The sequence below is a fragment of the Dioscorea cayenensis genome, chromosome 7 (assembly GCF_009730915.1).
Source record: "Dioscorea cayenensis subsp. rotundata cultivar TDr96_F1 chromosome 7, TDr96_F1_v2_PseudoChromosome.rev07_lg8_w22 25.fasta, whole genome shotgun sequence".
NCBI lineage: Eukaryota > Viridiplantae > Streptophyta > Magnoliopsida > Dioscoreales > Dioscoreaceae > Dioscorea > Dioscorea cayenensis.
In genome coordinates, this window is record NC_052477.1 from 11822544 (window position 1) to 11844751 (window position 22208).

Sequence of the window (22208 nt, forward strand, 5' to 3'; positions counted from 1 at the left end):
CTTCCATCCAGGATTTTAAGTTAAGCTGTACGGGTTTCCTTGTTTTCGTTGCCCCCTAATGTAGTAGACATTCTCAATGGAAGCAACAGAGGAGCTAGCAATAGGAAATTGGGCCGCACCATGCCCACCTCCGCAAGTGCTACAACTCAACATTGATTCTGACCTCGAACTACTGCCCATAAGAAGATCAAGCTTTCCAGTTAACACATCAACTTTTGCGGACAAGGCATCATTGCTACTCACTTCATAAATTCTAGCATTCTTCTGAAGATCCTCTTGAGCCCCAATGTGATTCACTGCTTTCCATAGACTCCAGTAATTGCTCAACCTCATCAGGGTACTTGTTGCTAAGGGATCCACTCGCTGTGGCATCAATGAGTTGGCGAGTAGCATAGTTCTACCCATTGTAGATGATCTGTACTCGCATCCATGAAGCAAAACCATGATGGATGCACCTTCTAAGGAGATCCATGAATCTTTCATAGGCTTCAAACAATGTCTCAGATTCCTCTTGTTTAAATGCCGAAATTTCTTGTCTCAATTTGGCCGCTTTGCTTGGCAGAAAATACCTCCCATGGAATTTCTCAACCATATCCATCCATGTTTTTATTGACCCTGGAGATAGAGATGTAAGCCAATGATATGCCCCATCTCTTAAGCTGAATGGAAATAGCCTCAATCGGATAGCATCATCCGACACCCCATTTATCTTGAATGTAGAGCAAATTTGAAGGAACCGGGAAAGGTGATCATGTGCATCCTCATTTGCAAGACCATTAAATTGAACGAAGTTTTGGACCACGCCGATTGTACATGCTTTAATTTCAAAATTATTGGACGCCACGGACAGTGCTCGAACACTAAACTCATCACCCATGAATTGAGGTCTTCCATATTTGGACAAAGTGCGTCGCTCTTCGGCTATTATTGAAGACTCTCTTTTCTCAATTTCAATTTCAATATCTGGTGTAATCAAAGTTGATGGATTTGAACGTGTCATGCACAGTACATTACAAAACCAAGAAAGATGGCAAAAAGATACGATCAAGAGAAAATAAAATAAACGATAAAATGAGTAAATAATGAAATGGCTAGAGTAATAACCTAAAAGTTTCCAAAAATTCCTTAAAGTTCCTCGGCAATGGAGCCAGAAACTTGATTGCTTCCCCGCAAGTGTACAGGATTGCCAAGTAATACCTCATGTAAAGACACGAGGATCGTATTCCACGGGGCTAAGGATCTCCTATTACTCCTTATCAGCTTATTATCTAGCCTAACATCTTAAGTGAAGGGATTTACTCTACTAGATGCAATTAAAATTAAATACAAGTTTAATAACAAATTAGAGAGAACAAGCAATGATCAAGCAAGAATAACAATGAAATGCAAAGGTCTATGAATGTGGATCCCCTTAAGGGGTTATCATGATACATGGATGATGAACAAAAGATGCAAGGGTAATTTGGACCGAGAGATTTCTAGATTAGAACAACCCCAATTTCTCAGCGTGTTGAACCCTAATCCCATACTGAATGTCAATAGGAATTTCTTCCAAATCCACATTCCTATGATTTCTTAAGAACAATGAAATCTGAAAATAGGGACAAACTCATCCTAAGTTTACCCCTAAAACACGGAGGGCTACCAACACCCAATTTCTCGCTGCGTTGATACAAGTATCCCCTTCTAATCCATTCATGATCTAATACATGCTAGTAGGTCATATTTACATGTATAATTCATAAAAGAACCACGAATTTCTCCTTAGTTTAGCTCTTAACATGAAAATAATGGATGAAATATAAAAATAACCCTAGCATGGAATTGACAAACAATCATCCAAAATACATGATAAAACCCCCTAAGGTTCACCGACATCAGGTGGCCTTGGGGGTCTAGTGTCATCATCATCGACAACAAGAAACAAAGTAAAGTAAAACACAAAGCAAACTCATAAATGACACTCCCTAGATGAAATTGTGAAGGAGGAGGTAGAAAATGTGCCAATGACGCTTTACTCATCAAACGAATGCCGAATGACGCTTCCTCTAGCCGCGGATCTCCTTCCTTCAAATAGTTGTCGATTTCCACTTTGAATGATGATGTCTTCTTGCCTTGAGAGCCCTTGACCTTACCCTTGGATGATCTCCTCATTTCCTTGCCCTTCTTATTCTTCCCATGGTCGCCAAAGGTCTCCCAAGAAGTCTCCAAGAAGCCCTCTCCAAATCTATCTAAAAATTCCCTCATTCTACCCTAGAAATCTAGATTTATACCCTTCACAGCATACGGGGGCCGTATGCCACTAAAAACCTAGATTTTCGCTTCATGCGGGGGTGTATAAATCTTGCATATGGCCTTCATACGACCTCCATACGGGTTGTATAATGGCCGCATGAAGTTCTAGATAGGGGAAGTGTTCTTTTCTTATGATGAGCATTACTTTTATCGGGTTTTAACACTAATACATGCATATGTATGTTACTTTCATGCATATAGGGTTGTGAAGCCGAATCTTAGAGAAAGAATCCAATATAGATCGTGAGTACACCATTTGGAGGAAATCTTGGGAAGGTTCAAACGTGAAGACATAAGTCGGGTTCAAGATGCTAGAATGTGTGCCAACCTCCTTGTATTCAAGCTAGCATAATAATTTGGAGGGACATAAAGGCATTCAGACTCTAAGTATTTCGGCTTGTGTATGTGTAACAAGATCTCCACCAACACGGCCGTTCATTGAAGAAGCAAAATGATCTACGACATAAACGTGTGCCCGTTTATGTTACCTTGATGAAAGCATGGTTTCGGGAGTGTTTCAGACCGGACTGTAGCAGGGCACTGTTCACAGCCGCCCGAAGAAGGAGTTGTCAAGAGAAGCCACACGAGCGTATGGAAATTCCACACACTCGTGCGTTAATTTCACACATGCCATATGGAATATTCACAGGGGCGTCTGGATTCCCGATTCTAGCCCTTAAAAAGTCGATTTCAGCCCCGATTTCAGTATTCTTTTCTCCATCTTTTCTCCATCTTTTCTCCAACTTGAGAGAGGATTGCGGCTATGGTTTAGAGAGATATTGACTAGGGATTGGGAGAGGTTCTATAGCTCTGATATCGCACTCCTTTTGGAAGAAGGTTAGTGGGAGAGCTTTCATCATCACCGACCGTTGAGGTATGTCCTAGGCCGGACAAAGCGACCTTTGGACGAGTAGAGGACTCTCTACAAGACCATCGTCACGACTATCGAGGGGGTTTTCTATGGATTTATTGCTTTTACATTCGATTTCATTGATTGTAATTAGCTCTATGGAGAGCTAAACCCCCTAGTGGTTACTTGGATTATGAACCCTAGGATGTATTCGTTTCATTGAACCTTGTTATTATGCTTTCATTAATTGATGTTTTTATTGAGTTCCAATCTTGAATGCATTGATTGTATGAATACTCCCTTAGTGTGACACTAGGGTTGAGAGTTCTTGTTGGTAACCCTTGTGAGTGAGTGACACACTATGAGAGTTAGACAAAGCTAGATTGGAGAGGGTTGAGAGAGTGAGTCGAGTGGTAGCGTAGCGTCCCCTTTCCCCTCCGGTGTGATTAATTCTACCTCCAATTCCTCGAGTTCTTTACGGTCATAGTAGAGTGAATGGGCTAAGGGATAACCTTCCGCTGGAGTTCAGTTGCGAGTGCAATGGAGTGAAGCATTGAAATGATTTTAGCATCTAGGGCTTAATTGTGGCTAGGGACCTTCCGCCTGGCCCAAAGCGTTAGGTCTACATATAGGAAGAGGATTTATCACTTGGAATCCCTAAAACTCATTGCAATTCTATACGAGTGCGAGGTTGAGAGATTGTTCAATTTCTCCTCCGGGACATGTATGGGGTTAGGCATAGTTGACCTTAGATTTGGGACCATGTATTAAAGGATCTCTACGACTCATTAATGCATTAGTTAGGAAGCATAATAGAGGCTTTTTGCACTTGAAACGATTGCCCTAGGCGGATAAATATCCGAGTACCCCATCTATATCGATTGCCTTACCTCTCCTTTACTTGTGCTCTCTATTGTCTCTTTTACTATTGTTTGCATTACATCTTGTCACAAAAATCACTATTCATATTTCACTTAGTTAAGAAAAAATTTATGTATTTTTTACTCCCTACTCCCTGTAGATATGATACCTACTCACTAGGGATTTTATTACTTCGACAAACCCGTGCACTTGCGGGACATACGCAAGGGGCTACTATCCACATAGTACTCTGTATGCACGCTGTGGTGTCAACGTGTTGGGGTAATCCATAGGCTACTGCTTGTAGTCATCTGTATTCGTGAATGCCGCATCATAAAGTCTCAGTTAAATCGAGAATTGGGTGACTAATATGCTGTGATGCTATCCAAGTGCTCTAAACTGTATAGTGTCTATGCTGTCAAAGCTGGAATAAGAGCGGTTGAACGCAAATTATGATAACATCTCGAGCGTTAATATACGGATCACAGGATCCCGTATGGTTAGCAACCGACTCCATCCGCCTACTACAAGCATCTCCTCTATCTCCTCTACCATGTCACATATCCCCTGAACCTCTCTCACTGCATCCATGTCGGGAAAATGTGTCTGTCCGAACCTTAGCTTTGCCAATCTCTAAAATCGAGCCTAATGCTTGGGAATCATGAATTACATATGTTCGAGTTCAGGTGATGACTCACACGAACGTTTCTCAGGTTGCCTCTTCAACCGAGGTGCTATATCTATAAAAATTGAAGAACAATCGATCAAAGAAGTTCACATAATAATAGAGCAGAAATCCACACAGTCATGTGGAATTTCCATAAGCTCGTGTGGAACTTTGGGGCGTGAAAAATGCATGGCCACAGGTTAAAAACTCAAAAATACATCATCAAACCGCTTCTAATTCCTTTATAAACATGAATACCCCTTCTAATTGTATAAACGAAGTAACATCACCATTTTAATCAATTAAAATCAAATATGGTGAAGAAAAGAGAGAATTAATGTTTACTGATGGGATGAAGTTAAAAACTTTGAATTCAGCAGGAAAACTCAAGTAAATCTCCCTAAATCAAGGGTGCGAGGTCGGGAGAGGGATTAGAAGTGTTCTCTAAGTGATTAGGAGGATGAGAATGAAGAAGAACGAAAGAATTTTAAAGAAAATCCGTGACTATTGCTTTTCTGTACATTCACACGTGCGTGTGAAAATTACACAGGGCCTTGTGCCTTTATAGGAGAGACCCACAGGGGTAGACGCACGCCCCTGTGTGCTCTCGGGAAAACACTCTAAGCTTCTAAACGCAATCACATGGGTGTGTGAAAATTATCCACGCTTGTGTGCCTGACCCACATGGGCAGACGCACGCCCCTCTGGCATCTTTATCCAACCAAGAAAACTCTCTAAGTGTTTCACACGTCCGTAAAGAAATTCCACACGGGCGTGGACCTTCACAGGGCTAGCTCACACTGGTATTCACACGCCCATGTGAATTCTCAGGATGGAAGATAGCTCTTCTGTAGAGATCCACACGGGCGTGTGGAAATTACCCACGCTCGTGTGTATAGCACAGGATCATCCACAGGGGCGAGTCCACGGCCCTACGTCTTCTCGGGAAAAATCTCTAAGTCTCTACAGGGAAACACACGCCCATGCAGAAATTCCGCACGGCTGTGGACCATTACAAGGTTATTCACAAGGATGAGTCCATGCCCTGTGCCCTCTCTGGATGAGCTCTGAACACAAACGCACGCCCGTGTGGAAATTCCACATGGGAGTGTGTTTTCTATAGGTACTTAGAAAACCCTGCAAGCTCTGCAGAAAAATTTTTGAACATAACTATACACTCAGAGCCTGCTTTAAGATGCACATTAACCCAAGAAAACACAGAAAACATGCTCAAACGACTAAGATTCTTTGCCACAACAATAAAGCACATAATAAGACCAAATAATCCACAAGAAAATCATAGCACAAGTATATAAAAATCAAGACACCAAACACTTAAAGCCTTATTCATGAAAACACTAAACTAAACACTAGAAAATGGTAAAAACTTGGGTTGACTCCCAAGAAGTGCTTGTTTAACGTCACTTAGCTTAACATACCTTGTCTTACCTCACGGGGGTTCATAGATGAAGGTTTTCCTCTTACCCATGACTTGGAAGCATGATAAACATAACCTTTTGAAGGTAAAGGAGGAGTTCTCGAGCTTTTACCACTTAATGGTTCGTCACCTTTGTTCCATTCTTATGCTTCCCCAATAGCCTTGGGGTGTTTCTTGTGGTGTATCCTCACTCGTTTCATCTTCTGAAGCATCTTCTTCGCGATCCCCGGAGTAGATGGTACCTTCTTCTCTAGACCAAGCATCATCACCTCTTCGTTCTCCATTTTTTGGTCTAGCAACCCCGTGTACAGGTCCGGATTCAACATTTCTTGCATATATTCATCAATTAGTTCATCGGTAGTGTCAAGAAAATAAAGACTATCATCAAAGTCGAGAGAATGTCTCATAGCTTCGGTGAGGCGGTATGTGAGCTTGTCATCTCCAACCCTCAGTGTCAATTCCCGCCGTCCATGTCGATAAGTGCCTTGAAAGTACGCAATAATGGCCTCCCAAGTATCAAAGAAACATCCGCATCCTCAGCGATGTCCAACACTATGAAGTCTACAAGAAATATGTACTTGTCCACCTTGATAAGTACATCTTCAATGATGCCTATCGGATGTCTCATTGTTCAGTCCGCCAATTGCAATGTCATCCGAGTAGGCCTAGGCTCTACCAAGCTTAGCTTCTGAAAGAACGAGTATGCCATGACATTGATACTAGCCCCCGAATCCGCCAATGCCATCTCTTCAGCCAAATTGCCAATGTTGCACGGAATCACAAATCTTCTGGGGTCTTTCTTCTTGTTCGGCATATTCTTTTGCAATATTGGCGAACAAGAGGCATCTAAGATCACCGATGCATTCTTTTCCAACTTCCTCTTGTTGGTCAAACGTTCTTTCAAGAACTTTGCATACCAAGGCATTTGAGACAATGCCTCCACAAAAGGAATGTTGATGTGCAATTGCTTGAATAGACCTAAGAACTTCTTGTATTGCTCATCATTTTGGTTGTTCTTTAATCTTGAAGGGTAAGGGATTCTTGGGTTGTAAGATAGGGGTACCACCTTCTTCTCTTTATTAGCTCTCTCCTCAACCTCCACGACCTCAGGTGCTTCAACAATTGTCTTCTCACTAGGAAGCTTACCCTCAACCTCATGACCACTTCTCAAAGTGATCCCCTTCACATGTTCTCTCATATTAGTCTTAGTATTACTCGGTAAGCATCCTTGTAGTCTCTCCAATAGAGACTTTGCAATTTGGCCCACTTGATTTTCTAAATTGTGCAATGAAGCGGTGTGGTTGCGAAGTGTGGCCTCGACCGACTGAAACCGTGTATCTGATGATTGCACAAATCTAGTCAAGGCTTTATCTAAGTTGGTCATCCGGGTTTCCAAGCCTAAAACTCTATTTTCCATGTTTGGGGCTTGTTGTTGTGAAAAACCCAATGGTGTTATGGCCTTTTGCTGCCCTTGGTTACTCCATGAGAGATTGGGGTGGTTTCTCCACCGTTGGTTGTAGGTGTGGCTATAAGGATTACCTTGTACCCTTCCTGAATTGCCCACAAAGTCTACTTGTTCAGTCGGGGCTGAAGTAGCAATCAAAATAGCCCAATCAAACGGCAAATGTGAACCACCACAACCATGACAACTCGTGAAGTCAATATATCCAATTTCTTGGTCAATGCCTCTACTTGGGCTGGTAAGGATGTAACCGCATTAATTTCATGGACTCCGGCCACTTTCTTCTTTTCCCTTGCATTCAATTGGTAGCTATTTATGGCCATTTCCTCTACCAACTGTCGGTTTCTTCAGGGGTCTTGTTCCCCATTGTACCTCTCGTTGCGGCATCTAGAAGCTGTCTTGTACATGGATTCAACCCGTTGTAAAAACTCTGAATGATCATCCACTCGAGGAATCCGTGTTGCGGACACTTCTGCAATATGCAATAGGTCCTTGAATCGCTCCCATGTCTCAAACAAGGACTTGAGCTCTATCTGAACAAATGATGATATCTCATTATGAAGCTTTGCCGATTTCCCCAGAGGAAACTACCTTACAAGAAAGGCTTCGACCATTTCATTCCATGTCGTAATGGATGCTCGTGGTAAAGAATGCAGCCACTGCTTTGCTCTTCCTTTTAAAGAGAATGGAAAAGCTCTCAATCTTATAGCATCATCCATAACAACGTTGATCTTCAGCATGTCACAAACTTCTAAGAAGTTTTCAATATGATTGTTTGGGTCCTCATTGGCCAAACCATTGAACTGTGCCGACTGCTGTATCACTTGGATGAATGCTGGCTTCAGCTCAAAATTCGGAGCTGTAATTGGGGGTCGTACAATGCTAGATTGTGTTCCCAATACTGATGGTCTGGCATAATCAAAAAGTGTTCTCTGTTGTTCATTCTATTCTACCATGTTATCAGATCCTTCAACTTCCACTTCAGCTAGATTCGACGGTTCTTCCACAGGTTCCTTACCTTTCCTTCTAATGTATGTTCAAGTTCAGGATCATCTTCAATTAATATCGAAGGGTTCCCTTGGGTGATAACCTAGAGCTGCACCAAAATAAAGAAAACAAATCAGAACTATGATAGAATAAGAAGATGTGAAGTAGAATGAATGATGAATGACTAAGATACCAAAGTGCAAAGTATCTCTAAACACCTATTCCACAGTAATGACGCCCAAAACTTGACAACGCCGCTTGCATGTGACTTGCAAGTGCATGGGTTTGTTAAAGTAATAAATCCAAAGCGAGTGGGGTATCATCCACATGGAGTAGGGAATAAAAATACTAAAATTGCTACTTAACCAAGTGAAAATAAATAACGATTGTGTTGATAAGATATGATGTAAACAGAAATAAAAGAAACAAGAATGAGAGACACAAGAAAGTGAGAGGAAAGGCAATCGATAGAAGTGGGGTACTCAGACAATGCTCCCCCTAGAACTAATGTTTCAAGTGTAAGACCTGCTATTATACTTCCTAAATAGTATTTAATGAGTCATGGAAATCCTAAAGCACACGGTCTCAAACTTAAGGTCAACAGTAACTAACTGTACACTATGTCCCGGTGGAGAAATCACTCCAAGTGATAAACCCTATTCCTATGTATAGATCGAACCCTTTAGTCCAGGCAAAAGACCCCTAGTCACAATTAAGCCCCAGATACTAAAATCACTTCAATGCTTCACTCTGTTGCACGTGCAACTAAGCCCAAGTGGAGTTTATCCTTTAGTACTTCACTCTATTAAGACCGCAAAGAACTCTAGGAAATGGAGGTAGGATAAATCACACCGAAGGGTAAAGGGGATGCTCCACTACCTCTCGACTCACCCTCTCAACCCTCTACAATCTAGCATTGTATAACCCTCATGGTATGTCACTCATCCGCAAAGGCTACCAAGATGGACTCTCAACCCTAGTGTCACTCTAAGAGAGAAATCATTCAACAAGCATTCAAGATTGGAACTCAATTAAAAAACATCAATTAAGGAAAGCATAATAAAAGGTCAATGAAACAATAACATCCTAGGGTTTACCAAATCTAAGTACCCATTAGGGGCTTTAGCTCTCCATAGAGCAAGATATAATTAATAATGAATTCGAAAGTAAAAACAAGTAATCCATAGGAAAACACCATCAATATTCATGTCGATGGTCTTGTTGTTAGCCTTTTTATCTCCAAAGGTCCCCTTGTCTGGCCTAGGACACACCTTGCCAAATCAGTGTCGATGAAAACTTCCCCAATAACCTTTTCCAAGAGAAGCACGGTGTCAAATCTGTAGGACCACTCCAAAGACTTGCCAAAAGCCTCTTAAAACCGTAGTCGACGGCCTCTCAAGAGATGGAAAAAAGTTGGAGAGAAGGGTGGAAGATTCTCTCAAAATCGGGCTGAATCGTGGCTTAAATAGAGCTGGAATCGGAAATCCACACCCCCCCTATGGATTCTCCACACGTGCTTGTGGAATTTTCACACAGGCATGGGGAATTTCCACACGCCCATGTGAATTCTCTGGAAACCTGATTTTTGCCCTGCTATGAATAGTAACTGATATATTATATTGCTACATTGATTTGCTATAGTACTTGCTACGGTACTCCACCAAAACACTCCCAATTCCATAATTTTTATTGAGGCAACATAAACAAGCACATGTTTATGCCGTAGATCGCAACTTTTCTTCAATTAAAGTCCTCATTAGTGAAGATCTTACTATCAATGCACTAGTCGGGATACACAAATGTGAATGCCTTTATGCCCCTCCAACTCATTGTAATGACTTGAATACATAGAGGTTGGCACATATTCACGTATCTTAGAGCCCCACTTGTGTCTTCGCATTTGTTCCTTCCAAGATTCCACCAAATAGTGCGTTCATGATCTACTTTTGGCTTATTTTCTTAATACTCAGCTTTAAAAGTAATGCTCATCGCAAGGAAAGAACACTTCGCATTCTTAACAGGCAAGCACTTATCATCCATAATGACAGTAATCGTCTTAAACTACCCACAGAGAGGAGCTCCTCCACCTCGTCTGCCATCCCATCGACTAGCTGGATCTCCATAAGTGAGGTCAAATATGGGAAATACGACTGATAGAACTTAAGCTTCGATAATTGCTCAAACCGAAATTTGTATACTTGGATCATAAACTCTAATTACTATGGTGAAGGCTCACGGGGATGCTTACCTATTGTTTTCTTCGATCAGGGTACCATTCCTAAAAAAATTGTAAAAGTAAATAGTCAAATTTAACTTAAAAACTTATTTTCCAGGAATCCACATGCCCGTGTGGATCTTCAGGGCATGACAGCCGCACGGTTATAACCTCCATTAACTGAAAATGCAACATAAAACTTTCTTAAACCACTCTCATAACATTCATAAACAATTTAAACATAAAATATATGCAAAATTGACAACAATGACCGAAAGAAATGAAGATTGAATAAAGAAAAGAGAAATGGAAGCTTAATGATGAAATAAAAATCAAAACATCGAATACGGCCGGAAAACAACCTAAAACCTCTTTAAATAGACGGCAAGAAGGTTGGGAAGGTGAGTGATAAGTGCTTGAGTAAACATGCTTTTATACGTGTTTTACATGCATTGAGCATCATTTTATATGTGGTTTATGGCCCATATTGTGTATTGGGTGTTCTTTTATGCATATAGGTTGTGAATGCATTAAAAATGCAAAAGGAAGCAAAGATAGGCTATGAACGCACTATGTTGAGAGTTCTTGCGCAAATCAAGGATGAAAGTACAAGAGGAGTTTGTGAATAAGGAGATGAGTGCCAACTTCCATAGATATGCAAGTCAATTCACCGTTTGGAAGGGCACAAAGGTAGTTACATCTTCACATTCCTACTCTTTGTGAGGATTTCAAGATCTTTCAAAATGCATCGATGAAGAAAAGTCTTATAGCCTACCATGTAATCATGTGCCAGATTATGTGGCCTCAAGAGAAGAATGTTTGGATCACGGTTATGAAAATCAATACAGCAAAGTACTGTAGCAAAACATTGTAGAATTTTACTGTAGTAATGTAGCAAAATTATTGTTCACACGCCCCCATGGAATTCCTGCAGCCCATGCGGGTGCGTGGAAAATCCACATGGGTGCGTGGGGGCACGTGACAGACGCGGTCTAAGGCCTATAAATAGCCGTTTTGCCCTATTCTTTCTCATTTTTTGTGCGGCTCTTATGGGGTGAGACGGCTAGGGTTTGGAGAGGAGGCCTTTGCCAATTTGGAGTGTGTTTTTCACCAACTTTGATAGTTTCCTTCGACATCATAGCACTTGGTTAGCCACCGGTAAACTAGCTTCAGAGAGGAATCCTTCATGACATTGAACTTCCTACTAAGGTTTATCATCACGAATTCAAGGGGGTTTTCTCTATTATTTCTGTCGCTTTTCATTGTATTAATCATTGTCTTGTAACATGCCCCATGGAGGGCTAAACCCTAATAGGCACTTGGGTATGTGAACCCTAGGATCTATTCGTTTGTGTTGATTTGATTTATGTTTCCAGTTAATCCGAGTTGATTTGAGTTTTAACCTTGTGATTTCATTGCTTGCATGTGTTATTGATCCTTGTGATTGATCTACATTGCATGATTTGATTTGTTACTTTGATGTGAGAAGTCTCCAATAGAGTTAGAACTTCAAGGTTAAGGAGGGTTGAGATGGTGAGTCATGAGATAGTGGAGCGTCCCCTTTCTGTTCCGATTGAGTGTTTCCTATCTCCGTATTCCCTAGACTCTATACAACAATATTTGGTATGAGGCATGAGATTGAGAGATTTCTCCACCGCAGCCTTATAGGGGGTTAGGGATCCTTTACTGGGAATTAGGGTTGGATCTATCTTTAGGAATCGATTTCACTCTTAGGTATCCCTAGAGCTTATAGCAGTTATATGGCGTGTGAGGTGTTGGCGTTAAGCGATTCTCTGCCAGGACCTTGTAGGGGACTAGTATGGGTTGGTTGGAGATAAGGACCGGTTATTCTTGGATTACCTCGACTCATTAGACTCAGTTTGGCTCTGGTAGCGCATGTAATCAGCTAGAATGTACCCCGGATGAATCGGCTCTCTCTGTACCATGAAGTACTGTTAAGTGCTTGTGTGATAAGAATGTGAAGTATTATTTCCTTATGATGAGCATTACTTTTATCAGGTTTTAGTGCTAATATGTATGCATTTTTGTTACTTTAATGAGTATAGGGTTGTGAAGCTGAATGTTAAAGAAAGAAACCAATGTAGGTCGTGAATGTACTATTCAGAGGAAATCTTGAGAAGGTTTAAACGCGAAATCATAAGTCGGGTTCAAGATGCAAGAATGTGTGCCAACCTCCTTGTATTCAAGTTAGAACAATGATTTGGAGGACACAAAGGCAGTCACATTCGAGTATCCCGGCTTGTACATTGATAGTAAGATCTTCACCAATGAAGCCGTGTATTGAAGAAGCAAGGTGATCTACGACGTAAACATGTGCTCGTTTATGTTACCTCAATGAGAACATGGATTCGGCAGTGTTTCAGGTCGCTACTGTAACAGGTTCTATTTACAACTGGCCAAAAAAGTGAAGTTTAGAGAATCCACACGGGCGTGTGGACATTATCCACGTCCATGTGGAATTTCCATAGACTAGTGTGGAGAATCCACATGGGCGTGTGGATACCCAATTCCAACAATATTTAAGGCCGAGTTCAGCCCCAATTTCAGAAGATCTTTATCCATTTTTCCTCCAACTTGAAAGAGGGCAACGGCTAGGGTTTGGAGAGGTGGCAAGGGATTTGGAGAGGTTCTATGGCTTCACCATCACACTCCATTTGGAGGAAGGTTAGTGGGAGAGCTTTCGTCGGCACTGATTTGGCGAGGTGTATCCTAGGCCGGACAAATGGACCTTTGGAAGTGCCAAGGCTTCTCCACAAGACCATCGTCGCAACTATTGAGGGAGTTTTTCATGGATTTATTGCTTTTACATTCGATTTCATTGTTGCTTGTAACTAGCTCCATGGAGAGCTAAACCTCCTATTGGGTACTTGGGTTTGTGAACCATAGGATGTATTTGTTTCATTAAATCTTTTATTATGCTTTTATTAATTGATGCTTTACTTAAGTTCCAATCTTGAATGTTTGATTGAATGAATACTCCCTTAGAGTGACACTAGGGTTAAGAGTTCTTATTGGTAACCCTTGTGAGTGAGTGACACACCACGAGAGTTAGACAAAGCTAGATTGGAGATGGTGGAGATGGTGAGTCAAAAAGTAGCGAAGTGATAAGTGCTTGTACGATATGAAGGCGAAGCGTTCTTTCCTTATGTTGAGCATTACTTTTCTTGGGTTTTTACACTAATATGTGTATTTTTATGTTACTTTTATGCAGGTTGTGTTGTGAAACCAATTATGAAGGAAAGAAGCCAATGTGGATCACAATGCACCGATTTTGGAGGAAATCTTGCTAAAGTTCAAACGCGAAGATATGAGTCGGGTACGAGATGCTAGAGTGTGTGCCAACCTCCCCGTATTTGAGTTAGCACAACCATTTGGAGGAGTACAAGGGCAGTCACACTCAAGCATTCCGACTTATGCATATAGAACAAGATCTGCATCAACTTATCCGTCATTGAAGAAGCAAACCGATCCACGGCATAAACGTGTGCCCGTTTATGGTACCTCGATGAAAAGTGGATTCGGGAGTATTTTTGGCAGAGTACCATAGTAATCACAGTAGCAATCACTGTTTACAGCCGGCCAAGAAAACAGAAATTCAGAGAATCCACACGAGCGTGTGGAAATTATACACGCCAGTGTGGAAATTCCACATGGGCATGTGTAAAATCCACAGGCCCATGTAGTCGCCCGATTCCAGCCCTATTTAAAGCCGATTCAGCCCTGATTTCAGCATTCTTTTCTCCATCTTTTCACCAACTTGAGAGAGGGCTTTGGCTAGGGTTTTGAGGGTATTAGCTAGGGTTTTCGAGAGGTTCTATAGCTCCGACATCACACGTTGTTTGGAAGAAGGTTATTGGGATGGCTTTTGTCAGCACCGATCCGGTGAGGTGTATCCCAGGCCGGACAAAGGATCCCTTGCGACGAGTGGAGGGCTCTTCACAAGACCATCGACACGACCATCGAGAGGGTTTTTGACACGTCCGAATATGCGTGCGTAAACCGCAAGTGTACGGGTGTCGAAGTAATAATTACCCGGTGAGTCGGGTAGTCGAATCCACAGGGAACGGAAGTACTAGTAATAACCACTTCTCAATTATCTAGTCAGAATCAGTTAATATAATGGAGTGAACTAATTGCAAGCAAAGCAAAACAAGTATGCAAGAAATAAAGTAGAAGAGTCTCAATCACTAAGGATGAGGTATTCGGGCAATGATCCCCCTAAGATCTTCTTTAAAGCTCAAGATTCACTAAATGCTCTAGAATCGAGTCTAATGAGTCGAGGTAGTCCAACGATAACCAATCCTTGTCTCCAAGCAAAAGGCACTAGTCCCCTACAAGGTCCCGTGGAGAAATCGACCAATCTCAACACTTCACACCCCATATGACCGCAATATGCTCTAAGGAAACCTAAGAGTGAAACCGATTCCTAAATGTAGATCCAACCCTAATTCCCGGCGAAGGATCCTAACCCCCTACAAGGTCCCGGGCGGAGAAATCGAGCAATCTCACGCCTCACACCAAATATGGTTGCAAAGAGAATATGGAATACGGAGATAGGGAAACACTCAATCGAAAGGGAAAGGGGACATTCCTCCATCTCAAGGCTCACCCTCTCAACCCTCTTTTAATCTTGGAAATCTAACTCTAATGGAGACCTCACACATTAAAGTATTAAATCATGCAATGTAAATCAACCACAAGGATTAACAACACTAGCAAGCAATTGAATCACAAGATTAAAAACTCAAGACAACTCGGGATTAACTAGAAACATTAAGAGAATCAATCCAAAAAAATATAAATCTTAGGGGTTCACATGGCCAAATACCTACTAGGGTTTAGCCCTCCATGGGCCTAGTTACAAAAACAATAATGAATACAATGAAAAAGCAATAAAACCCATAGAGAAAAACCCCCTCGAATTCGCTCGGATTGGCCTTGATTGGTAGTTCTACGTCTTGAAGGATTCCTCTCCGAGCTAGGTTGCCAATGGCTCCCCAAAAAATGCTATGACGTCGAAGGAATCTATCAAAGTTGGTGAAGAACTCCCTATCAATCGGGCGAAGACCTTCTCCTCAAACCCTAGCTGTCTCTCTCTCAATGTCTATGCTCAAAGCTCCGCAAAAAGTCCCTTTAGAATCGGCCAAAAGGTGTATTTATAGCCTCACAACGCGTCTGTCACGTGCCCCCACGCGCCCGCGTGGATTTTCCATGCGCCCGCGTGGGCTGCAGGAATTTCCACGCGGTCGAGCGGAATTTCCGCGCGGGCGCGTGAACAGTAATTCTGCTACACAATGATAAACATTCTCCTCTTAAGGCCACACGATCGGGCACACGATCATATGGTAGGCTATACGGCATTTCCTTCATCAATGCGTCTTGAGAGGTCTTGAAATCTTTACAAAGAGGAGGAATGTGGAGACATGGCTGCCTTTGTGCCCTTCCATTAATAACTTGGCTTGCAAAAACTTTGGAAGTTGGCACACATCTCCTCATACACGAACTCCTCTTGTGTCTTCCAACTTGATTTGTACAAGAACTCCCAATATTATGCCATAATAGCCTATCTTCGCTCCCTTTTGAAATCCCAATGCCTTCACAACCTATATGCATAAAAGAACACCCAATACACGAAATGAGACATAAACCGTATAAAATATGATGCTCAATGTATGTAAAACATGCATAAAAACATGTTCACTCAAGCACTTATCAGTTTTTCTATGGATTCATTGCTTTTACATTCTATTTCTTTGATTGTATTTAGCTCCATGGAGAGCTAAACGCCTAGTGGGTACTTGGGTATTTATGAACCCTAGGATGTATTCATTTAATTGAATCTCTTTATTATGCTTTCAATTAATTGATATTTATTGTGAGTTCCAACCTTAAATGCTTGATTGTATGAACATTTCCCCTAGAGTGACACTAGGGTTGAGAGTTCTTATTGGTAACCTTGTGAGTGAGTGACACACCATGAGTGTTAAACAAAGCTAGGTTCTAGAGGGTTGAGAGGATGAGTCGAGAGGTACAGGAGCGTCCCCTTTCCCCTCCGACGTGATAGGTTCTACCTCTGTTCCTCGAGTTCTTTATGGCCATAATAGAGTGAATGGTCTAAGGGATGACCCTCTGCTGGGGCTTAGTTGCGAGTGCAATAGAGTGAAGCGTTAAGGTGATCTTAGTATCTAGGGCTTAATCGTGGTTAGGGACCTTCCACCTGTACCAAAGGATTAGGTCTATAATTAGGAAGAGATTTATCACTTGGAATCCCTAGAGCTCATTGCAACTCTATGCGAGTGCGAGGTTGAAAGGTTATCTAATCTCTCCTCCGGGACATGTATAGAGTTAGGCATAGTTGACCTTAGATTTGGGACTATGTAATGAAGGATTTCCACGACTCACTATTTCATTGATTAGGAAGCATAATAGAGGGTTCTTGCACTTGAAGCGATCGTCCTAGGTGGAGCATTATCCGAGTACCCCATCTTTATCGATTGCCTTACCTTCTTCTTTACTCGTGCTCTCTTACTTGTTGTTTTAACTTTTGAGAATTGAATCATTGTCACACTAATCACTATTGATTTTTCACATAGCTAAGAAGCAGATTAAGTATTTTTATTCCCTACTCCCTGTGGATTTGATACCCGCTCATCCGGGATTATTACTTCGACAAACCCGTGCACTTACGAGATATACGCAAGGGGACCTTGTCAAGTTTTTGGCGCCGTTGCCGGGGAGTGGGCATTTAGAGATACTTTGCACTTTCTTTTCTTAGCTATTTATCATTCATTCTATTTCACACTTTCTTATTCTTCCATCATTCTCATTTGTTTTCTTTTGTTATGTTTTACTTTTTCTTGCAAGGATTTTAAATGATGATTGACCCAGTCGTTGCTCTATATTTTCAGGTCAAAGCTCTCAGTAAAAAGGATGATAGAATTGTTACTTCATGACAACAAAACATTCCATGTTACAACGCATATCATCCAATTGAAGTGGGCTACCCAAACTTATTATCGAATAATGGGGAACAACATTGGGAGGCACCTCAAGAGGCATGTCAAAGGGGTTGAGATACTCGGTGAGGATGCACTTCAGTTACAAAGAGTATTAGATAACTTTATTGAAGCATCCGATGTCTGCGTCCAAAATATGGAGACCACGCGAAGATGTCATGAAGCCTCCTGTAAAAACCTTGAGCATCAATTAGGAGGGATACTTGACACACTCTCCAAGGAACAACAAGTATTTGAGCAAGCAAGTCAATAGAGGGTTTTGCCCTTGAACCGATTGTCCAAGCCTGAATAATATCCGAGTACCCCATTTATATCGATTGCCTTACCTTCCCTTTACTTGTGCTTCTCTTTCTTGCCTCTTTTATTCTCATTTACATTACATCTTGTTAACAAAACAATTATTCATCTTTCATTTGGGTAAGAAACAATTTAAGTATTTTTATTCCCTACTCCCTGTGGATACGATACCCACTCACCTGGGATTTTATTACATGACAAACTCGTGCACTTGCGGGACATACGCAAGGGGCGTTGTCAAGTTTTTGGCACCGTTGCTGGGGAGTAGGCATTTAGAGATACTTCACACTTTGTTTCCTTAGCTATTCATTCATTCATTCTATTTCACATCTTCTTTTTCTATCATTGTTCTAATTTGTTTTCTTTCTTTTGGTGCAGCTCCAGGTTATGACCCGAAGAAATCCTTCAACATTGATTGAAGGAGATCTGGAACTTGAACGTACACTTAGAAGAAGGGGAAAAGAACCTGTGCAAGAACTGTCTAATCAAACTAAAATTGAAGTTGAAGGGTCAGATAATATGGCAGAACAGAATGAGCAACAGAGGACACTTTCTGATTATGCTAGACCGTCAGTTTTGGGTACACAAACAAGTATTATACGACTTAAGATCACAGCTCTGAACATTGAGCTAAAACCGGCATTCATCTAAATGATTAAGTAGTCACTGCAATTCAACGGTTTGGCCGATAAGGACGCAAACATCCACATCAAGAACTTCTTGGAAGTTTATGATATGCTGAAGATTAATGGTGTATCAGATGATGCTAGTAGATTGAGGGCTTTCCCATTCTCTCTTAAGGGAAGAGCCAAGTAGTGGCTCATTCCTTGCCCAAAGCCTCCACCACGACTTGGAATGAGATGGTCGAAGCTTTTCTTGCTAGGTAATTTCCTCCAGGGAAGTCAGCCAAGCTTTTCAATGAGATATCGTCATTTGTTCAGATGGAGTTGGAATCATTGTTTGAGACATGGGAGTTGGAATCATCCCAATTTTTCTGGGGTTTAGTTGCAAAGGCAACGGAGTGAAGCATTGAAATGATTTTAGCAGCTAGGGCTTAACTGTGACTAGGGAACTCTCACCTGGACCAAAGGGTTAGGTCTACATCTGGGAAGAGGGTTTATCACTAGGAATCCCTAGAACTCCATGCAACTCTATACAAGTGCAAGGTGTTGAGATTGTTCGATTTCTTCACCGGGACAACGTATAGAGTTAGTCACGGTTGACCTTAGATTTGGAACCATGTATTGAAGGATTTCCACGACTCATTAATGATATAATTAAGAAGCATAATAGTTGGTTCTGCACTTGAAACGATTGTCCTAGGCGAAACAATATCTAAGTACCCCATTTATATGATTGCCTTATCTCTCAATTTTATTGTGCCTCTCATTCTTATTTCTTTTATCTCTTTTTATATAAATCTCATTCATCATACCATCAATTTATTCTCATCATAGTTAGATAGCAATCGTTGTGTTTCTATTCACTATTCCTTGTGGATCGGATACCCACTCACCTGGGATTTAGTACTTCAACACCAGTGCAGTTGTAGTTTACATGCATATTCGGTCGTGTCATGAGTCCCCCTGTGAACATCCATACGCCCATGTGGAATTTCTACAGGGGTCTGTGGAACACTTAGAAAATTTTCTCCGAAGAACAAAGAAGCCTAGGGGCATGTGGGTGCCACTGTGGGTCGAGCACATGGGCGTGGGTAATTTCCACATGCCAATGTGGATGCATTTAGAGGAAAAAAGAGCCACTGTGGGTCGAGCACATGGGCCTAGGCTCTCTCAGGCCTAGCTTTTGAAAGAATGTATAAGGCATGACATTAATGCTAGCCCCGGAATCCTCCAAAGCCTTTTCTTCACCCAAATTGCCAATATTGTACGGGATGAAGAAGCTTCCGTGGTCCTTCTTCTTGTTCGGCATATTCTTTTGCAACACTGTCGAACATAAAGCATCTAAAATCACAGATGTACTCTCCTCCATCTTCTTCTTTTTGGTCAAGAGGTCCTTGAGAAACTTTGCATACCGAGTCATTTGAGACAATGGCTCCACAAAAGGAATTTTGATGTGCAACTGCTTAAATAGACCCAAGAACATCTTGTATTACTCATCATTTTGGTCGTTCTTCAATCTTGAGGGATAAGGGATTCTTGCCTTGTAAGGTGGGGGTACCACCTCCTTCTCTTTGGCTCCCTCCTTAACCTTCACGACCTCGGGTACTTCAACATTGGTCTTCTCACTTAGAAGCCTACCCTCAATCTCACGACCACTTCTCAAAGTGATTGCCTTCATATGTTCTCTCGGATTAGTTTTGGTGTTCCTAGGCAAGCTCCCTTGAGATCTCTCTGATAATGACTTCACAATTTGCCCCACTTCATTATCTAAATTGTGCAATGACATGGTTTGGTTGCAAAGTGTAGCTTCGACCGACTAAAACCTTGTATCCGATGATTCAATGAACTTGGTCAAAGCTTTCTCTTAAACGGTCATCTAGGTCTCCAAACCTAAAACTTGATTTTCCATGTTCGGGGCTTGTTATTATTGTTATTGGAAACCCGGTGGTGCCATGGCCTTTTGTTGCCCTAGATTATTCCATGAAAGATTCAGGTGGCTCCTCCAACCCAGATTGTAGGTGTTGCTATATGGATTGCCTTGGCTTCTCATTACATTACCGGCAAAATCTACTTGCTCTACCGAGGATGTAGCACCAATAGAAATCAGGCAATCGGATGAAGCATGTCCTCCCCCACATCTAGTGTAACTAGCTAGGGCCGCCACTCTAGGAGAAGTTAGAGTATCTAACTTCTTGCTCAATGAATCAACCCGGGCCGCCAATGAAATAACTTCATCAATCTCATGAAGTCCGGCTAACTTTCTTTCTGTCTCTTGTGTTCCACTGTAGAGGTCCATGGCCATTTCTTCAATGAGATGTCGGGCTTTTTTCGGGTCTTGCTTCCTAAGGTACCTCCTGCTGCTACATCAAGTAACTACCTTGTGCTTGGGTATAACTCATTGAAAAAGTCCGAATGATCATCCACTCGGGTAACCCATGTTGAGGACATTTCCGAAGGAGCTCCTTAAACCTAGCCCATGTCTCAAAAAGAGACTCCAATTTCGTTTGCACAAAGGAGGATATTTCATTCCTGGGCTTCGGAGATTTTCCAAGAGGTAAATATCGGGCAAGAAAAGCTTCTACCATATCTCACCAAGTAGTGATCGATGCTCTAGGTAATGAATATAGCCACTGTTTTGCTTTCCCCTTCAAGGAAAATGGGAAGGCCCTCAATTTGATAGCATCATCTATAACTCCATCAACCTTAAGTATGCCGCACACTTCCAAGAAATTCTCGATGTGGTTGTTCGGATCCTCAATGGCTAAACCATTAAACTATGCCGACTACTGTACCATCTGGATGAATGCTGGCTTTAGCTCAAAATTCAGAGCCGTAATTGGTAGCCGCACAATACTAGACTGTGTGCCAAGAACTGTAGGTCTAGCATAATCTAATAGTGTCCTCTGCTGCTTATTTTGTTCTGCCATGTTATCAGACCCTTCACCTTCTATTTCAGCTTGATTTGACTGTTCTTGCATAGGTTCTTTTCCCCTTCTATGAATTCTTCGTTAAATGTCTGGATTTCCTTCAACAAATGTTGAAGGGTATCCTCGGGTCATAACTTGGAGCTATAACTAAAGAAAATAAAACAAATCAGAAAGATGGAAGAATAAGAATGTGTGAAATAGAATAAGTGATGAATAGCTAAAATAGCAATGTGAAAAGTGTTTCCAAAACACCTATTCCTCGACAATGGTGCCAAAACATGACAACACCCTTTGTGTGTGTAGCGCAAGTGCATGGGTTTGTCGAAGTAATAATATCCTCATAAGTAGGTAGTCGTAACTAGAGGTAATAGTGATCAGAAACACAATGAGAGTTCACCTTGGCAACCCTTGTGAGCGTGCGACACACCACTAGAGTTAGACAAAACTAGATTGGAGAGGATTGAGAGGGTAAGTCGAGAGGCAGCGGAGCATCCCCTTTCCCCTTGGATGTGATTTATCCTACCTCCATTTCTTTGAGTTCTTTGTGGT

At 41.7% G+C, this 22208-nt stretch overlaps 2 non-coding genes across 2 annotated transcripts; both read left to right on the top strand.

Annotated features, from left to right (window-relative positions):
• Positions 1-437: 437 nt before the first annotated feature.
• LOC120266177 lies at positions 438-544 on the top strand. The gene has a single exon (XR_005538020.1). It is a non-coding gene; the product is annotated as a small nucleolar RNA R71 (small nucleolar RNA).
• Positions 545-21162: 20618 nt separating this feature from the next.
• Positions 21163-21268, top strand: LOC120266288. Its single transcript, XR_005538129.1, has one exon. It is a non-coding gene; the product is annotated as a small nucleolar RNA R71 (small nucleolar RNA).
• Positions 21269-22208: the final 940 nt, after the last annotated feature.